The following is a 6,722-nucleotide window of genomic DNA, read 5'->3' as shown; positions in this document are numbered from 1 at the left end:
ACACTTGGGGTTCTGCCCAGGTTTGCAGAAAAATGTGAAATCAAAACTAAAATATATAGGGTGGTTTAAACTCCCCAAGCCCTGATCTGGATGGCCCAGGCTAGCCTGATCTCGTCAGAAGCTAAGCAGGGTCAGCCCTGGTTAGTATTTGGATGGGAGACCACCAAGGAAGGCTGCGACTTGAAGGCACTTTACACACACACACACATACACACACACACACACACACAAACTCCCCGAACACAACTGCATTGTCTGTGCAGAGCTGGTGGCGATGGACTCCCGGAGCCACTCCTGCCCAGCTTCAGGCAGAGCTAGGGACAGGTGAAGGGATATCTCTACAAACCTGAAGGAATCCCCAGTTTGCAGAATCTTAAAAAAAAATGAGACTAAAACTCCCTCAAATAGTGGAAACAATGCCAGTAACTTTAAGAAAAGGATTCTCACTCAACTGTCAGTGGCCATTTTGAAGGTTGCTAGCTAACCGCAACATTATTGCTGAGCCTTCTAAACCTTCATTTCTGTAAAACAAAGCTCTGGGGAGCTCTTGGAGGCCAAAATTGCCCTGCAAAAGTCCTGGCCCCCTCTGCTGTCATGTCCCCTGAAGAAGGAAGACTCACTAAGGACAGGCCCTGTGGGAACTATGGGAGACTCGCCACCCATACAAATGGTTCCAGTCCAGCCAGCATCACGCAGCTGGGCCAGACTTTGCCTGAGTAGAGGCTGCCATTGGAGGGAAGGAGTGAAAACTGAAGCTGGGGGTAGATAATGGTACGTTATCTGGTGGATGGAAAAGAAGAGGCTGGGAGAAGGGAAAAGATATAGGGGCTTTCAGGGAATGGAAATAAGAAATAGTGGAAGAGGAGAAAATGAGCCCCCTCCCATAAGTCCTTGTAAGTTCCCTACATTTGTGTATAATACTATGAAACTACAATGTAAGATATGGTTGTGTGGATGCGCTCTTTCTCTGATCTAGTTTCCCCCCCCCCCCCACATTTTAAAATATATTGTTAGGCCAGAAATGTTTTTTGATGGAATGCTCTACTTTAATTTATATAAGGGTCAGAAATATTTGGCAAACAATAGGCTTTTAAAGTAAAACTTAAAACAGTTTTATTTGTCTCTTTCGAGACGAATGTTAATAAAGGTCAGGTTAATAAAATGTTATAACATGAATGTGGCTTGTAACAGAACAACAGGAATGAGGAATTTATGATGGTTATATACAAGATATATATTTTAATTCAGGATGTATCTAAGGTGGTCCCCAGACAAGTGTTCATACTTTTATTAAGTACTGAGATTGATTTCTCTTGGCAGTCACTGCTTTGTTTTATAAACAAACTTTTTCAAACAGCAGTTCTTTAGTTGGAGGAGTTAGGAACATATACAGTTTCCCAGTTTTCTTATTTAAACTGGCCTGGGATCACTCTTTTCACTAGAGCTATTTCCCATTAAATCCTAAGGGATTCCCCTTACAACAGTAGAGCTATTTCCCTTTATAACTGGTTATGGATCCTTCCTGATCCTAAACCAAAGTGTGTTCTTCTCATACCAGAGGAGCTCATTCTGCTGTCTCCCTCACTGTCCATGAACAGCTCTCTTTCTACTGTCCATTCCCAGCTGTCAGTTTTCTAACTGTCAATCAAGGGGTTCTATGACTGAGACAACTCCTCAGAATGCAGTTGTCCATCACAAATGTATGCAGTATCAATCTTTTAGCTATAAATATGGCTTGCAAGATACGTTTGTTCTGAGCTGCCACACAGCTAGTTAGTTAAACTATCATTGTGCTTGTACCAGTAAAATGTAAAGTTATTTCATTACCAGATTAATTTGGATGTTGACTTGTTTCCATGATACACCTGCAATTCTCGTATGTGTGGTTGCATTCTTAACATGTTTGGTTGTTTAGCAGATCCCATATTTGTTTCCAAAAGAACTAGCATCTGGTAGAAGTACTGGCTTTATCCTTCATTCAGGAATGAAAGGCAAAAATAAAAATAAATTATCTGCTACATGTTTGCATTCTTGATTTTGCTGAAATCGTCTGCATACTTACTCTCAAATAAGTTGTCAATTGAACTCAGCTGGACTCACAAGACATAGGCTAGTTTTGCATTTCCATAATTAATTGTCTGTCTGTGGGTCAGAATGACTGACAACTAGGTTATGCCCTGTAATTTGGGTCCGGCATGTGTTTTGTACAGAAAGAGAAGAGGGAATCCAAAAAGAGAGGAGGATGGATCTGAATATCCAGATAATAATAACAATAATAAACTTGGTACCTATGAGGAATCTCAGGAAAGGGGAATAATTTGTAAATCCCATCTCATTCCTCAAAGCCAGGATTTTCAAAGCTCTGACAGGCTTGAATAGGATGGTTTTCCCCTCCCCTCCATTTCTCCCTTTAACTGGCATCTTGCTGCTTTTGATGCTTCTGGAGCTTTTTGGTTCTTCCCTCCCCCCAACATACAAACTCACATTTTTCTGCATGCCTGGAGAGTTCTCTGAGTATATTAGTAAACCCTACCTTGTCTGTGGATGGCCCCACTTAACTGCTTTTTTCATCAACATGTGGGCCATTAGAATGATACTTAGCATTTATTAATTCTTTCACTGTTGACAGAACTTCACAGACATTATCTAAAGGTAATCCTTACAGCAAGCCTTGAAGGCAGATCAGTGTTAATTATCCTTATATCTCCAGGGAGGGAGGGAAGCTATGAGAGAGTGGGTTGCCTACAGTAAGTCATGGAGCAGCGGTAAAATTTTGAGGGACTTCCTGATTCTTAGCGGTTATGCCACATTAACTCTCAATAAAATAAAAGGGGGAAGAATTGGGTCTCATATTGCAAGTGAAGGTGGAACCTATATCTGAAAAGTTGAAGTTGGTTTCTGTGATGTGTTTGTAATTTCTAAATTGGCTTTAAAACATGCATTCAGCTGAGCTACGTTTTGCCTTCTTTCTGTGATTAACAGCTGCTGCCTGCCACTAAAAAAGCCATGAGAGCACAAGGGGGTAGCCCTGCTAGACCAGACCAATGGACCATGGTAGTCCAGCATTTTGTTTCTACAGGTGGTCAAAGAGATACCTCTAATAGATCAATGGGCAGGACAGAAGTCAACATCCTATTGCTCCCTCCTATATTCATGAAGTTCTTGCTTCTGAACACTGAGATCCCACTGAATTACAATGCAATCCTAAAGACAATTGTGTGTGTGTGTTAAGTGCTGTCAAGTCACTTCTGACTCATGGCAACCCTGTGAATGAAAGTCCTCCAAAATGTCCTATCTTTGACAGCCTTGTTCAGATCTTGCAAATTGAAGGCTGTGGCTTCCTTTATTGAGTCAATCCATCTCTTGTTGGGTCTTCCTCTTTTCCTGCTGCCCTCAACTTTTCCTAGCATGACTGTCTTTTCCAGTGACTCTTGTCGTCTCATGACATGACCAAAATACGACAGCCTCAGTTTAGTCATTTTAGCTTCTAGGGTCAGTTCAGGCTTGATTTGATCTATAACCCACCGATTTGATTTTTGGCAGTTTTTTTTTTTTACCCCTTCTGGATGCACACCTTAATGTAGTGAGGGGGTTTGTGTGGGTCAGGGAAGCTGAGAGCAATACCGTAAGGGGTCTAGACTCTATCAAGAGATTAAACTCCTAGCAGAGTCACTCAAGACGGAATGGTCACAGCTGAGACACCAGACGAAGATGCATCCACCTCCTTAAGGGATCAATGGCCACATCCGCAGAAGAGAACAGGCAGTTCCAATGGGGATGGGGGCAGAGGAATCCCTGGGCGGCAACAGTAGCGGAAGGTGACACTGGCGGAGGATCTTTCGTAGACAACGGCAGTGCCACTACGGCTAACCCTGTTTAGTACTGCGCAGAAGGCAGCACTGGTAAACCACTTCTGACCAACCTTTACCTTGAAAACCCTATGATGAGACAATCAAATGCTACTATTATATTTTGTTGGATTGACTGCGGCCAGTATTTGGGACAAAAGGGGCAACCCTCCATGGTTTTTGTTGCGTTCATGGCAGTAGGCAAAGAATTTCCATAGGAGAAGCAGAACTGTCTAGTTAAGAGTCGCTAGGCAGGGTATCCCAAGGGTCCATTTTATCCCCAGTGCTCTTCAACCTGTATGTAAAACCTTTTCCCAAAATCGTCTGAATCAGACCATCATCCCTCAATCAAAATATACATATATATATATATATATATATATATATATATATATATATATATATATATATATATATATATATATATATATATATATATATATATATAAAGTACTGTGCAGAAGAAGGCACTGGTAAACCACTGATGACCAACCTTTACCTTTAAAACCTTATGACGAGAACGACAGTGACACCGTCCTAACCCCACTAATTTTAAAGCCGAGCTAAATTAGTGACCATCACTATATCTTGTGGAAGGGCATTCCACAGGTGACGGACCCCTCGGAGGCTCGAGCGTGTCTTTCTTGGAAGGGTCAGCCAGGGGCCCTTCAGGCTCCCATTGACAACAGCCGAAGAGCTGCAACCACCGGCGCCTGGCTTTGATGCGCCAGGCGGCCCGCCGGCGCTGAGGGTCTCTGGCTGTGGGCGGGGGCTCTCTCTCTCTCTCTCTCTCTCTCTCTCTCTCTCTCTCTCCCGCGGGGTCTGGCCGTCCATCAGGCCAGGCAGCTGCCCACCCCGGCCCCCGCCCTCCCGACCCCTCCCCACCCCACCCCCGCGCCGGCTGGCTCTCCCTCCCCCGCAGGCGGCAGCTCACCAAGGCTTGCGGTCCAAGCGGCAAAGCAGCCGGGGCAGGAAGCTGCGGGAAGGGTCCCCCCCCACCCCTTTACACCCCCCCCCCGCCACGCGCGCAGCCCCCAGCCCCCGAAACTTTTCCAAAGAAGGCTCCCGGGCAAGGGGCCGTCTGAGGCATCGCCGGGGAAGCCCCTTCGGACGGTGCCCTCCGGCCAGAGAGGAGGCGGAGAGGCAGACCCAGGTCCGGCGGGCCCCCCGGAGGCTGCCCCGAGCCGCTCGGGTGAGTCGCTGCGCCCCTTTGCGCCGCCTCGGATACCGTCGGGGGTTTCAGGGTTTGGACTGCGGGGATGAGGGTTGACTCGTTCGCGGAGGGAGGGAGGGAGGGAGACAGGGAGGGGGGCCCTTGGAAGAGAGCGGCCGGGGTCCGGGGGGGGGGGAGACGCGTCGCCCCCTCTCCTCAGCCCTTGTGGACGGTCTGGCGAGAGGGGCCGCTCGGCGTAACGCAACCGAGCTGCTGCAGCCCGACGCGCGTCTCCTGAGCAAGAAGGCCGGCGGCTGGACTCCCCGCTATTCATCCCCGTGGGGAGCCGTGTTGGTGTGTCTGCGGTAGTGGAAAAGGGCCAGAGGCCAGGAGCACCTGAAAGACTAACAAGAATATTTTCTGGCAGGGTGTGAGCTTTCGGGAGCCACAGCTCCCTTCTTCGGATACCAGTAGTAGAAAAGGGCCAGAGTCCAGTAGCACCTTCAAGACTAACACGAATATTTTCTCGTAGGGTATGAGCTTTCGGGAGCCACACTTCACTTCTTCAGAGAAAAGGGCAAGAGTCCAGTAGCACCTTCAAGACTAACAAGAATATTTTCTGGTAGGGTTTGAGCTTTCGGGAGCCACAGCTCACTTCTTCAGATACCTGTAGTAGAAAAGGGCCAGAGTCCAGTAGCACCTTCAAGACTAACAAGAATATTTTCTGGCTGGGTAGGAGCTTTCAGGAGCCACAGCTCACTTCTTCAGATACCTGTAGTAGAAAAGGGCAAGAGTCCAGTAGCACCTTAAAGACTAACAAGAATATTTTCTGGCAGGGTTTGAGCTTTCAGGAGCCACAGCTCACTTCTTCAGATACCAGTAGTAGAAAAGGGCAAGAGTCCGGTAGCACCTTCAAGACTAACACGAATATTTTCTGGTAGGGTATGAGCTTTCAGGAGCCACAGCTCACTTCTTCAGATACCTGTAGTAGAAAAGGGCAAGAGTCCAGTAGCACCTTAAAGACTAACAAGAATATTTTCTGGCAGGGTTTGAGCTTTCAGGAGCCACAGCTCACTTCTTCAGATACCAGTAGTAGAAAAGGGCAAGAGTCCGGTAGCACCTGAAAGCCTAACAAGAATATTTTCTGGTAGGGTATGAGCTTTCGGGAGCCACAGCTCACTTCTTCAGACACAGCTAGAATGTGAATCCATCTGTCCTTAATTCACAGTGGGTAGCCGTGTTAGTGTGTCTGTAGTCGTAGAAAAGAGCAAGAGTCCAATAGCACCTTAAAGACTAACAAAAATATTTTCTGGTAGGGTATGAGCTTTCGGGAGCCACAGCTCACTGGCTCACGAAAGCTCATACCCTACCAGAAAATATTTTTGTTAGTCTTCAAGGTGCTACTGGACTCTGGCCCTTTTCCACTACTAATCAGTAAACATGAACAGGGATCCTGCCGTACTTGTTTCAGTGCCGCCGCTTCCTTGGGTCTGCCCTGAACGGACGGTGGAAAATCTCAGTCTAAACTCCCACCCACTGCTGTTTGAGAAAGATGTATATCCTTATACATACATCTTTATACATACAATATATATATATTTTGCTCAAGTCTAATCGAAAGACGCCCTCCATCCGGCGCTTTCTTTCCTTCCCTTTTATCCCTTAGAAGCTCCTTGATCAGTTGATCTTGAGCAGCACATATTTAGTGTTGGAGGGATATA

This window comes from Euleptes europaea, chromosome 15 (genome assembly GCF_029931775.1).
Source record: "Euleptes europaea isolate rEulEur1 chromosome 15, rEulEur1.hap1, whole genome shotgun sequence".
NCBI lineage: Eukaryota > Metazoa > Chordata > Lepidosauria > Squamata > Sphaerodactylidae > Euleptes > Euleptes europaea.
This window is presented reverse-complemented; position numbering follows the sequence as displayed.